General features: G+C 51.3%; 1 protein-coding gene across 3 annotated transcripts in view; it reads right to left on the minus strand.

Moving 5' to 3' along the window:
- The window catches only part of LOC116233075 (protein CEPU-1), a 244,951-nt gene that overhangs the window by 22,187 nt on the left and 208,625 nt on the right, over positions 1-14,139 (minus strand). The gene's annotated exons all lie outside the window — the stretch shown is intronic.

Raw genomic sequence — 14,139 nt, forward strand, 5'->3', positions numbered from 1 at the left:
TTGAAGGGCTTCTGGGAGTTCATTTTTTTGCTGCTCTGGGCATGACGGCTAATCTGCTAATCATGCATCGAATCAGGAGGTCCCAGAATGGGGCTCTGGGCAGGACAGCGGCTGTGAAGGCAACACCAAAGGAAATATTAAAATTCATCAATGTCATTAAGCCCAGCATGAGGGCACACATCTCCTGAGATGGCCGGCTGGGAGATGCTCTGCCAACAGCTGTGTAGTCCAGGGAGATTCAATTAATGACAAAGTGCTACAAGTAGGGAGAAACCAAGAAACCAATGCGTGCTTCCCACAACGGAGCTTTTGGAATCACAGGGGCCAGGGGGGGTTGATGCTGCTGAAAGGATGAGCAGTGCTGGAGCAAAAGGCCCAGACAGGGATGGGGTCACCTTCCCTTGGGGGTGTTCTACAACCATGAAGATGCAGACTGAGGGATGTGAGCAATATTGGTGGGAGGTGTACAGTTGGACTGGATGATCTCTTTTCCAACCCTAATGACTGTAGGATTCTAAGGAGCCCAGCTGACTCCAGCTGTCGGTCCCACACAGTGATGTTATCTGCCATCTCCCATGCAATGCACACCGCAGCAAGGAGGAGCCTTGGCGACGTTTTTAATTAACGGATTCGCATCGCTCATATTTGGCTTGTTTTGCCGAGCTCACTGAGCTCACTGAGACTGGCAAACAGTAAATTCAGCCTTTGCATTGTGATGCCGGTGCTGCGCACAGGGATTTGCATCCACACGAGTGACGGATAAAAATCTGCAATCAAATTAAATGACCAGATTCTAAAACATAATCAAAGCAAATCAAACTTTGGTTTCCACTTCTCCTGAAAACACATCCTGAAGGGCATCGCTTCCTCCTCCTCCTCCTCCCCAGCAGAGCAGCACCAGTGCTCCTGCAGTGTTTCATGCTGCTGGGGATGGGGAAGGGAGGTGAAATGCTTTGGCCATGCAATGGGAGAAGCTGCAGCGCTGCACAAGTGCAAATGCAGCTTTTGGGAATGGCCCACGGTTGGTCGGTCTCCAGCAATGCAGTGCAGCCTGCCCGGGATGAGGTGAGAGCTGGGGAGCAGGAGAGCGACAGCATCAGCAAAGTCTTTAGGAACCACTTAAATTAAAAGCGGTAGGATTTAACGCGACAGTTATTGTATGCTAATTAAACGTTTGAATAATTAACCACGCGCACTATGTAAAATGCCTTTCTTGAGACTTAGCAGGTACGTCGTAAGGCTTTTACTACACTAGAGAGGGAAACTTCAATAAATAAGTGATCGCAAGTATATATTTAACATTATTTAACGGCCGCCAGTGCTGCCATTCCCTCTGCATTCAAGGCTTTACCCATCAGTCGGCACTGCTGCAGCGCTGGGGCAGAGGAGAAATTCCTTCTGCTGAGCGCGGGACGCAGATGGAGCTGCGCCCCAATGGGAATGAATAAATAAATAAAGCTAAATAAATGCCGGCTTCCCAGGTGGGAACCTCTCCTTGCGGGCAGTCCTTTTGTGTTCAGCATCTCTCCTGCTCAGAAGTGATTAAACATGGCAGTGTTGGCCAAGCTGCTCCAGTGACACAGTGCAGATTTCCCCAGAGACCGGCTGGTGTTTCATCGATCTGAATTCTGCTTTTTTCCCCCCATTTTTTCTTGCCACGGTGATGGGAAAGGTCTCAGCGCAGTGCCGAACTGCAAACCCAGAGCTCGGCTGGACTTGCATGCACGGAATCCCAGGGACAGAAAGCAGCGTGCTTAAATATTTAACCAAGCCATATGGCACGTTACACGCTCAGGGTGTTCAGTCAGGTGATAGATGCCTGTGCAGCTCCAAGCATATGCACTTGCCTACACAGATGTATTCCCCAACTTGTGCTGTGTGCGCACGCACCCTCCTGGCCCTGGCACAGGCTGAACCTCCCAACATCCATCCCAGAGCCAACACAGGTGCAAACGCCCCCTGCATGCACCCTGCAGCAGCCAAACGCAGCGCTGTGCACAGATGCTGAGTCCCTGCACCGCATCCAGCTTGTGCCTATCGACACACACAGCCCAGGGTCTGGAGCAAGCTCACCACCACATACAGGGGAAGGAGACCAGCATGAGCCTGCAATGAGGAACTGCGTTTTTTTGGCTCAGCCACCTAAATCCTGACCAAGATAGGAGATGGGGCTGCAGCATCTCTGCCTGCTATCTGTGCACAGGGTATTACTGGAGAGTGCAGAGCCCCAGCAGTGCCCACGCCAGCAGCCTGCCAGCAAGACGGGCTCTGCTGGTAAGGCTTGCTTCCCCCTCATAAAACATGCAAACCTCCATCCTCCAGCATGAGCAACATCTGCTCCAGATCAAAGGCAACAGCAAAGAACATCTATAAAAGCATCTTGAAGCAAGAAAAAGAGGGAGACTCAGACTTGCGTTCTGCAGGCGATCTGTGATGTGCACTGGCAGCTTCCTGAGCATCAGGCTGCCAGAGCTCGTGCCTTTAATAACAGACTCTTTCCACTGTTACCCACAGACTTCTCCATGTTTTACAGCACACTGCTAGCAGGGCCCTGCTGCTGGGAGCCCCAGCCCTGCTCGCTGCACTGCCAAGCATCACATCGAGCCCACACTGCTGCACCAACAACTGAGAGACAGCAGAGATGGCTGGGAGGGTGTGCAGGGACCCCAGCACCAAGCTAGAATCATAAGGGTTGGAAAAGACCTCTCAGATCCCCATGTCCAACCCCAACACACCCCTCTGTGCCCACTGCCCACATCCCTCAGTGCCACGTCCCTATGGTTATGGAACACCCAAGGACAGTGACCTCACCACTCCCTGGGCAGCCGAGCAGTGCAGCATCACTCTTTCAGTTAATAGCTGTTTCCTAAAATGTGCTTCTAAATCAGGTGCTGCTCCTCTCACACAACTGTAAGAGGGAAGCAGAGAGGGCATCATCCTTCCATAACACCAGCACAGCTCAGAAGCCGCACTGAGGAAGTAATCCATGAAGTAGGAGGAACAGAAAGCATCCCCAGAGGCAGAGAGAAGAACAGGAGCTACATGCAGCCACCAGAGATGTCCTGGGTCATGCAGGCTTGTATAGAAAAAACTTCCAAATTTGGGTGCAGGCCCTACCCTGGGTTTGCACAATCCCTTGGCTCAGCTTCACCGAAGGGCTCAGCCCCCCCCCACAAACCTGGCACTGGGAGAGGAGCCGGGAAACGAAGAGGACATACATAATGACCTTAATAAGCAATTAATAAATAACTAATGGCAATTGCTCGTTTTAAAGCAAGGCGTAATGAGATGTGTCATACAGCACTGAGATGTAACTAAATGATTTCCCGAGCAGATAATGCCTCCTATTGCAGCAGAGCTCTCCGAGCTTGGAGGACACCAAATTTTTTACACCTGTCTCTGCAGCAGGTTATATGGCAAGGCATTGAAATAACTCAGAGGGGGAGGGGGGAGAAAGACGTTCCCAATCATTCATTAGTAAAGTATTTGTGAACGCAGATATAATTCACCGCATAAGCCGCAGGGCTTCTGCAGACAAACTTTATAGCTAAGTGCCAAAAGGGAGCCCAATCTGATTCCACTTACGACAGCATAAATCTGCACCACTCCTGCCGTCGTCAACAAGGGATGTGGCAGAATAAACACAGCACAAAAGCAGAGTCAGAGCTCAAGCGTGAGGACTTCTTTGTGACTCTAATGTGGGTGCAGGTCGTCTGCCATTAGCCCAAGCAGCTTTAGTGCTGGGTTGGCTGCTTTTGAGGCTCTGGAAGGAGGCAGGTCTTTATGCTCCCATCTGCTTCCCAAGCCTCACATCTTGGGAAATAAAGCAAGAGTCTGCTTAGCGTGGCTGTTAATAAATGGCTTCAGTGTACAGCCAGAATCCGGGTTTGAGAGACCCAATATCTGCTTTCACATTATGGTGCCCAAAGGAGGTTAGAATCATAGAATGGTTTGAGCTGAAAGGGACCATAAAGGCCATCTGGTCCCATTCTGTGCATTGAACAGGGACACGCACGGCTCCATCAGGAGCTCTGAGCCCCATCCCTGACCCTGGCTGCATGCAGGGATGGGGCAGCCACCAAACCGCTGAACTGCACTGGACACTTCCATCCCTAAAATGAACCTAACGATGCAGACCTCCTTTATAAAACACTTCATGCTTCTCATGCAAACGAAAATGAAAAAAGAAAAATGAAAGCTGTAAGAAAGAAGTTTTTATATTGTCAGCCATGAAGAGATGCAGCTGAAGAAAGACTGCTCGACAGATCAGCTCCCTGTCTAGACAGATCTCATTTTCAGCTCCACGCACACTGCACAGAGCTAGGATCTAGTTTTCAGCTTCTGCTTTTTGCCCCCAAGTCACCTGGGATTCCCCCTGCCAGACAAGCAACGCCTCATGAAAAGCAGAAAATTGAAGGATCTCAGAGCCTTGAGACACCCGGCGTCATCTTCCCAGCATCGCTGACACCTCTCATCACAGCACTGCACACAGCCAGCTCCACGGCCATCAAACTGACAGGGACGTGGGGACATGTGGGGTCTGCAGGGTCCCCCGGGTGCTGCTGGAGGCTCCATCGGACCCCTGGGAGATGTCACTGCATGGGGACGAGCGCGCCCGGCAAAGTTGGAACACGACGCCTCGCTAATACAAAGCTTGTCAAACCCATCACCTCCAAATGCTGAACGTCTTTATTAGATTCCTTTATCTCCCCCCGAGATCGGAGGGACACGACGAGACGATTCTCAGAGGAGATGTCATCATCCAGAAACTAATTAAAGGCTGCGCGGGAAGTCGGGCCACGCGCACTCTGGAGAACAAAACGCATTAGCAACTGGAGTCGAGAAAAATATTACAAGTGAACTTCAGATCAGAGAGGGAGAGCGAGGGACTTGACAATAACTCTCCTCTCCGTTTCTCCCCCGCTCGTCCTCGATATCCGTCCCACAGCAGGGCTGAGTGCCTGGCAGCAGATCCTGCCTTGTGATGGATGCTGAAGGATGCTGGATCCGGGTTGTGCCCTGGGAGAAAATCATCACTGGGATTCATGGAATTTCCCTTTTTTTTTTGGTTGGTAAAGCTGCTTGCTGCCTGTCGGTGAGCTGCAGGGGATGCTCGACGCCTGCGCCCTGCTCTGCATGGAGTAGCAATGGGCAAAAATCAGGGAGGAAGACAGTGAAGAGAAAGGTGCACCAGAAATCTTACCATGATGCTCAGAAATGATACGATATTAAGATGCGATAGGATAGACAGAGCCTGAGGACACAGGAACCATAGGTGGAGAAACTTCTGCATGGGGACAGTCCTACTAACTACACCCCACGTGCAACTATGGCTCACATCAACTGAGATGCATGTACCATCACAGAACTGCTTAGGTTGGAAGGGATCTTATTGATCATCTCTTGAAACTCAGCTCCTCTTCCCATAACCAGCCCTGCATGCAGGTCCTGCAGCAGCCCCCCAAACAGCCCCCAGCACTCCTCACTCCAGGATGGGCACAATGTGTGTTGAGCCTGCTGAGCCAGCCCACACCACTTCCCTTGCAGAGAGGAACGCACAGGAACAAAGAGCTCCAACATCCTTCCCAAAGATAAATCAGATGCTCTAATGCAGCCCGCATCTCCAATGAATATAGGGCAGGTGTCTCTGAAGTGAAGTATTAGTTAAAGTGATGCTCTTTAAATTACATTTCGGCTATTTCAAGCAGACAGGTTGTGTGTGGGTTGCTTTTTTTTTCTTTTTTTTTTTTTTTATGATCTATCTAGAGGCTTAAAAAGACACAGAGAGAAATAAATCTCCCTTCCATTAAAAACACACTATGCTCTTGCATATTTGTTCTTATCTTCGCGCTCTCCTCCGCGCTCCCTCTCCCCCCGCTCAAGCACAAAGTAAGTGTTTCTGATTACTCTTTCCACACCGACACTGATCTCATCCCAGGGATAGCTGCAATGGTCGCCTGATGCTCCCACCTCCAAATTCACTGCGATTCACAGCTTGCACGTGGAACGGAGAGAAAGCCCCAGCTTTGGGCTGAGCTGCTGCTGCGCTCTATCCGTATCTTCTCCTCTGTTTGTGTTCCTTTGGCCTCTTTCATCTACTTTCGTCCCTCCTGCCCTCTCTGAGACATCTTTCACTGTTCCAGGGGCTGTGCCAATGAGACGCAAAAATACAGTGTGTACCGTGGGGTCAGATGGAAGCAATCCCGAACCACACATCAGCCATAAACCTTGCTGGAGGTACGCACGACTGCCGTGTCCTCAAATCCCCCATTTGCCTGCAAAGCCTCAAGCTGTCCCTCCCCACTGCCGGCAGCGGCTCTGCTTGCTGTTATTTTTCCTCCCCGTGCCTTGGCATCCCCAAGTAATTGTTCTTCCTGTGCTTCCACCCCAAGCTCCATCAATTTCAGGAGCCTCCTCAATCCTCCTCAATCCCTTTCTTTTTGCTCGCGTTCAACTCTGGTGAAAAATAAATGGACTGGGCAGGGAGCACGGCCCCATTATCTTCTGATTAGGAGGTCTCGAGGCCAGCACTGCTACTGCTGACCAACCCCTTTGCTCGCCTGCTCATGAAGCAGGAGGTCAGCAGTGCCCGGCAGCCTCATGAGAGCCGTGGGCGAGGTGATTTATGCCTCCAGATGCCGCCGCTCCTCTTGTCTCCTGGGATCACATTGCTCAGCATGCGACCCGCCAGCGCATCCATCATCCATGCTGGGGCAGAGCTGCCATCCCACAGCTGCCCCGTTCCATCTTTCAGCACTTCTTTGCACAGCCTGGAGCTGGTGTTCCCTCCTTGGAGGCTGTGGGAGTCCCCATGCTTCCCTTGCGCATCCCATGGAGCATCTCTGGCCTTGCACAACTTGAGGCCATTCCTTTTCATTCTAGTTGTTGTGTGATGACCCACATCATCCAACCCACACCTCCTCACCCCTTACCATCTCCTTGAAAGAGAGGTCCTAATGGTTAGACCTCCAGGTTCAACCATGCTGGAGGACAGGATGATCCCTGCTGCCTCAATTCGCCTTGATGTGCATGGAGTCAACACTGTGCTGCAGGTGCTCATTACCTGTGCACATCACCATGATCATTTCTTGGGCTCTGCCAACGGTGTTGGCATTAACCCTATTGTCACAACACCGCCATGCGTTATGGGAATACTATTATTACAGATGGGGAAACGAGACCCAAAGAGCAAATGACCCAAAAGTCCCCATTATGATTGATGCTCAACCAGCACCTGCTATCCTGCCAGGCTGTGCTGAGCACAGCAAGACATCCACACGCAGGGCTGAGATTAAAATTTCATCAAGAAATTTCTACCCACATATGCAAAGTTGGACGGAGTTAAAAGCAGAGGCACCGGCAGGCAGGGATAGCAGCGTGCTCTGTGTGCGCGGGGACTGTTCTCGTTTTCCATGAGGAATGTGCCTTCATTTCCCATTTCTCCTCAATGAAACCCTCGAGCCTTCATCCTGGCCACCCTCGTGCCTCCGAGAAAGCCCTAAAAGCCACAGGGAGTTATCTTCCCCCAGAGCATCCTTTAATTTTCCTATTTGTCTTGCTAATGCCCAGCCTCACCGATGGCGCTGCTTATTCCCCCTGCGCTCGTACTTTCCAAGGAAGGAAGGAATATTTTTACCCCTTCCTTCCTACTCCTTCTTCCCCTCCATTTAAGCATTTTGGAGGCTCTTTCTCCGGAGTTTCCTTTCTTTCCTCTTCCTCTTTTCATTTCTAAAACCTGCGGTTCTCAGATTCAGAATCATCACTGTTTTTAACTTGGCTCGAGCCTCTTTAATTAAGTTACTTTCCATTATTTTTTATCTAGTCCATTTGTCTACATCCCCCTCGCCCTCCCCTGTTCTTCCCTTCCTCCCCAAGGCAGGCTGGGTATGAAATCTTACATTTCCATTTGGCTAACAATCACTTTGAATTTTTAAATGCTATTAAATTGGATCACACCGGTCACTGGACGGGAGTTGTCGAGCTGTGATATTTACTTGTGCCAGTCAAAGGGAAATGAAATTGCAGCGGAGCAGGGGGAGCTGAGGGGGGAGCACAGATTTATTCTGCCCGCGGTACTCACAAACAGCCACAATCCCTTTGGATTTTAGAGCGAGTTCAAAGGAAACTCTTACGCTCAACCATGAATGTATTGTAATGTCTTTAATAAATCAATTACTTGTTGGCAGGGAAGTGTCACTGCATCTCCAATCCTTGTAATCACCTCCGCCTTGCTGTGTTTTAAGGGCTGAGAAAGCACCGAGGTGGAAGGGGAGCCTGGAGGAGGAGTGGGGTAGGGCAAAAAGAAGGAAAAAAAAAAAAAAGAGAGAAAAAAACTTCGGCATCGTCTGGCCAAAAAAAAACCCAACAAAAAAACAAAAAGAGGGAGAGAGAGAGAGCATGAGAAAGGCACATCTCATGTAGCTCCCTTCTGCTGCACGTTACTTAGGGGCAGGATTTGTGCTCCTGCCTCCAGGAGGGTGCCAGTATTCCAATTTCACTAAAAGAGGCCCTTTGAGGCTGGAAAATTTGCTAAAAAGCAGGCGAGCAGGATTTGATTACAAAGCAGTCCTGGCCAAATCCAGCCCCTCCTCCTCTCTCTCTGCTGACAATATCCTCCCCTCCACAACAACAATAATCTGAGCACAAACAGACACGAAGCTTTTCAGAAAGTAATGAACTCCGGCTGGAGCCAAGGCAGGAAGGGTTTAATGTTTAGCTCAGAAAGCTTGGCGAGGCCATCAATTATATAGCCCTGCTGCTGAAGGAGCAAAAAATATTATTTCAGACAGACATGGCCAAGAAGAAAAGACAGAGAAGGAAAACACTGCAAGAAAGAATTAATTCCGTGAGAGAACTGCTTGCAAAAGAGGAGTGGGATGAAAGCTGGAGCTCTGAGGATGAAGCAAGTAAGGGATTGCAGAGGGCACGGCATGGACAGACATCTCTACTGACCCCAGGAAGAGTAAGGGGAGCCCATGGACATCCATATGGGGCTGCCATCATCACTGCTTTGCCCCATGTTTTGATCCAGCTCCATCATTATGGCCAAGAAACCCCCACCAGCAATATTTCAGGACCTGTATTTCATAGATTCATAGAAACACCAAGGTTGGAAGGGACCTCCAGGATCATCAAGTCTAACAGTCCACTTATTTCCACACGCATTTCCCGAAGGTCACACTTCCCCATCTTTTTTCAAGGCTCTTTGCCTTCTTCTTCCCCACTTGCCATTTTTCCTCCCATCTCCTTCTGTAAATCTTTCTTCCTCACTACACCACCGGAACAGAAAAGCAAAAAAAAACAAACCCAAAAGCCAGCAGGACGAGAGCACAAAGCTCCCAGCACGTGTCCCTCCAGTCCCCAATCTCATTTTCCAAGTTTCAACCTCTCCAAAGCAAAAAAGCCCCATCTCCCCCCCTTCACTCTCCCATAGGCTCAGTGACCCCTCCAGCCCGTCCTTAAGCTCGCAGATATTTGTCGAGCTTTTCCAGCAGCTGTTCCCTTGGCCTCTCCTTTATCTCCAGCATTGTGTTCACATCTGCTTCCCACTCTGCCTCCTTTTCCCTGCCGCTGGGAGCCGGGTTTTAAATCACTGCTCAGCGCTCCGGCTGCCAGATGCGGATTTCATACTGCCCAGCATGCTCCGTTTGGATAGGTATCCAAAGGCCGTGTGCAAGCTCCTCTGCATCTTTTTTTCTTTTCCCCTCCTCCCTTTTGGCCACAGAGCCAGCTTGGCTCAGGATCCATGTTCCGACACCTGGTTGTTGGCAGCTCACAGCCCTGGCACCAATGCGCTGCGTGCGGCTCCGCGATAGGGATGGGGAGGGCAGTGTGACCCAGCCGGGCTATCAGGGATGTGCTGGTGGCCATCCCTGCATGGGCTGGCAGCTGGCCCACCACCGCGTCCCCACAGCTTCGCTTGGAGCTTTGGCTGAGCCCAGTTCTGGGATTTGTGAGCTAGCAAAGCGCAGCTCTGGACAGCATCGTGCAGGAGATGCGTTCAGGACAAGACATCGCCATCTGTAGCCACGCTGCCTGCCTCTGAGCGTGGCAATTTTGGCAAAGCAATAAGCAAAAGCCCTGGGGAGCAAACAGACGGGGGCACACAGGAGGATGCCACACTGCTGCCCGTGACAAAACTCCTCTTTTGGATTGCAGTCTGTCTGTGCTACCCAAACAAGTGAAGTCTTGTCTGTAACATCCTGACTTCCCCAGAACTCACCTGCCATTTTCTCATTGCAAGATCACACCCTTGGCCCCCTGCACCCTGCATCATGGGCCCCATACATAGGTGCTTCCCTATGTATGGCAGTGGTGAAGGCAGCACCAAGCTGACCAAACCTGCTGCAACAGAGTGCTGCTGCTGGACCCGGCTCCAGGGGGACTGGCCATAAAATCAGCTCTAAAGGCCAAAAAGAAGAGCCAGATTAAAGTATCAACTCAGAATTTATGCTCGGGACTTAAGGTTTAATAATGCAACAGAAAATCAATATTTAATAAAGCAAATGATGGAGAAAAACAGTGAATGGGAGATGAGCTGCTGCTCCTGTTTTCAAACATGTGAGTCCCGGAGGAGCCGGGTTGGCAGGATGGATGTGACACCAGATTGCCACGCGAGCTGGCATGCAGGGCGCGAGGTCCCACCGCTTCCAACTGCGGTGTCAAGGGGCTCGCAGGTCTTTTATTAAAGGACAAACAAGGAATTAGAGCGGTGGTCAGAGTCCAAATACCCATGGACAGCAACCAAATGCTGATGCACGAGGGGAGCCAAGCAGCTGCCTTGCTGAGCGGGCCCAGATTTGCACTTGAGATGGAGAAATGTGGGCAGACGGGCAGCACCGTGCCCAGGCTCCAAACGTACTGAGCAGGGTTGGCCAGGATCTGCTGACAAAGTCGGGGAGAGCAGAAGGTCTTGGAGCACTGAAACCTGCCTGCCATGCCAGGATGCTCTCCTGACGTGCAGGAGAGGGAATGGGGGTGGTAATTGTGGGGTAGCAGCAAGCACACTGGGCATCACACTGCCTGCCAGGCATAGTGACAAAGCGAGCGCACAGCGAGCATCGAGGGATGCGACAGGGATGCAGGGACAGAGCAGCAGCTCTGACTCCCTCCCCTGGAGCTGGGAGCAAATTGCACTCGGTGTGCATGGCATCGGGATGCTGTCCTGCTGCATGCTGCAGATTAAAGATGCATCCAGCTCATATAAGTGCATCCAAACCCTACAGATTCAACCATGCCCACAAAATGCATCCATGCCCTACAAATGCATCCATGCCCTACAAATGCATTCAAACCCTACAATTGCACTCAAGCCCTACAAATGTACCCAAGTCCAACAATTGCACCCAAATTGTACAAATGCACCATCCTGTGCTAGGACCTCAAAGCACTTACTCAGATTTTGGGTTCTCCTTCAAGAAACCGGATGCTTCTTGCTTGAGTCATACTGAATCCCACTGCTGCCATGCTTGGTGCTGCACAAAACGCTGATGCCCAGTGCTGAGCTGCAAAGCACCCCCTGAAATGACCACCACTACAATACCAAATACCTCGCAGCAGTTCTCCCTCCCTCCCAGTCCCCCTGTCCCACCTCCTGCTCTATGCCCACCCATCTCCATCCCGGAAATGGGTGAGCTTTTCTCATGCTGAAAACTCAGTTTTTTGTTGGTCCTTTCCCCATGCCCACGCAGGGAATGGTGGGTGCTGCCTGGGGTGCACAGGGCTCACCCATAGGTGCAGGAGGAGGTGAGCTGCAGCCCGCTGGATGCAACCAGCGTGGCTCAGGATGCACAAGGCTGCACCCATTGCATCCCATCCCCTAGGGCAAATGCAGTGTCACAAAGTTTGGGGACTCAGGGTAAGCTCACCCAGAATGGCTCACTTAGTTACAGGTGCTCAGCTCTCCCCAGTGCCCTTGGATGGAGCCCCTCCATCACCGCAGAGTGCCGGGTTGCCTGCCTGGCCCTGCGGCACGGCCATAATTTGTAGCTTGTGCTGGGATCCTTCACGATGAAAGATGACATATAAATATAAAACGTTATCGCTCCATAACAGCCACATGCTATAAAACGCCGGGCAGAAGGATCTGGAACTAGATGGAGGCAGTGCTTTAAATCCTTCCCCGCAGAGTTACTACCGCTAAAACAACAGCCCTGCTCCAAAGAGCTCCAGCACGGAGGGAGGAGAAGAAAGGCTGCGATAACAACACCCGATCGCAGAGTTGGGCGAACAGAGCGACTTCACAGCACCGTGACCTTCCCGTGCCAACAGTCCGGGAGCTGCAACACGGCCACACCGGCCCCATCTCCTCCATCCATCCCCGCTGTGCTGTGGGGATGCCTCTGTGTTACTATAGGAACGATACGCACTGGTCCCCGTGTTCCCCTACGCTGCGTTGACTCCGCCGCCGCGATCGCGATAACAGCGCTGTCACTGCAGTAACATTACATTGTTGAGGTCTCACTGTTCTCCCCTTAATTTTATTGTCGTAAGATTAAATTGCAATAATGTTATTGAGCTGCCATTAGCGTTGCCATGGTAACAATAACATTAAGGCAGTGCTATCACGTTACAGTGGTCCTGCCGCTCCGCCGCAAATATTTTAACGTAGTAAAACAAAAGAGATGACTGCAGTAACATTAAATGGCAGCCACCTCATTAACCCACCGCTGGCTTCGCCAGGCTGAACAGTACTTTGGGACCCGTGCGTGGTGGTGGGGAGATGCTCATCTCTTTTGGGATGGTGGAGGATGCCTTGTGCAAGACCTGCAAGACCTGCAGAAACCCAACGTCCTCCTCCAGCTCTGCCTGGAGAGCTGAGAGATTTTGCAGAGCACTTGCAGAGCTGCTGCTGAATGGCTCCAGGTGATGCAGGTGACCTCCCCCTGAAAGCCTTTGCAGAGCATGGGTGAATGGAGCTGCTGGGAGCTTGCGTGCACAGAAAGGCTCAAAGAAGAGCAGGCTCTTGCTGTGCAGAGAGGAGTGACCCGAGGGTGACCTGTGTGTCTCTGTGGGAGCAGCAAAGAATTGCACTGAGCTCTCCTTGCCACAACCAAAGCATGCATGGCTGATGCTGGGAGGGATGGAAATAAGGGGATCTACAGGGTGCTGGGAGGTGGGAATGGCCCCGATGAGATGAGATCACTGCATGCCCCCACGTACCTGGGATGTTAGAGCACCGTGGTGCAGGGTTTGCATTTGCACTGCTTAGAGGAACCTGCTGGATCCCAGTGTTAGCAGTTCACCAGGGGAGAAAAGCAGAGAAGCTGCCCGCAGCTGTGATGTACATGAGGCATAAAAGCATGCAGGAAATGAAAACGGTCCACGTCCTATGAATCACTACCCCTCCCTTCCCCTCACTTCAGTCTCCTGCCAATTCTCTAGGTAAGGGAGCAATGACATTCTTTACTGGGCAATTGTGTGCTTCTGGCCCTACCCAAAATACCATTCATCCCCATCCCTCCCACTGTTCCCTGTGCCAGTGCCCCCGGGGAGGAGGATGCACTGCAGGACATGCACCCAGTGAAGACCAGCACACTTGGCCCCTCTAGCACCAGGAGAGCCTGAAACTGCATTGAGAGCAGGGACAAGTGCTTGGTGCAAGTTCCAGAGTCTGTTTTCCCCCCTCCTGCCCCACGCTATAATTGCTAATTAATAATAATGCTCAGCTCTCAGATAGCGCATTCCATCTTCAAAGACCTCTGTCGACATCACCAAATTAATCCTCATCAACCCCCCTGTGAAGTAGGTGACAATTATTATCTCTGCCTTGCAGATGTTAAATTGATTTGCAAAGGGGTCAAGTGACTCTTGGGGGCCAGGACAGCCTGCCCAGCCCCAAACTGGGTACCCAGCCACTTGGGTTCAACCTGAGGGTTAAACCCCCCAGAATCCCACTTCTTGCCCCAAGAGAAGTGACCAGACCCAGTGCCCAGCCCTCGTCATGGGGAAGCATCCCTATCCACCCTTGTTTTCCCTGCAAGCTGCCTTTGGACAACAGCAACTACAGCTGCAGGGTCTGATCCTCTTGAATTACTTTGTGAGCCCTTCCTCGCTCGCATGCCAGGCAGCCAGCAGCAGTGCCCTCAAAAAGTTATTCCCAACCTCCCTTGAGCCAAAGGGGCTTATTGCATCAAAGGA

The sequence above is a fragment of the Phasianus colchicus genome, chromosome 23, assembly GCF_987193195.1.
Source record: "Phasianus colchicus chromosome 23, bPhaCol1.hap1.1, whole genome shotgun sequence".
Classification (NCBI taxonomy): Eukaryota; Metazoa; Chordata; class Aves; order Galliformes; family Phasianidae; genus Phasianus; species Phasianus colchicus.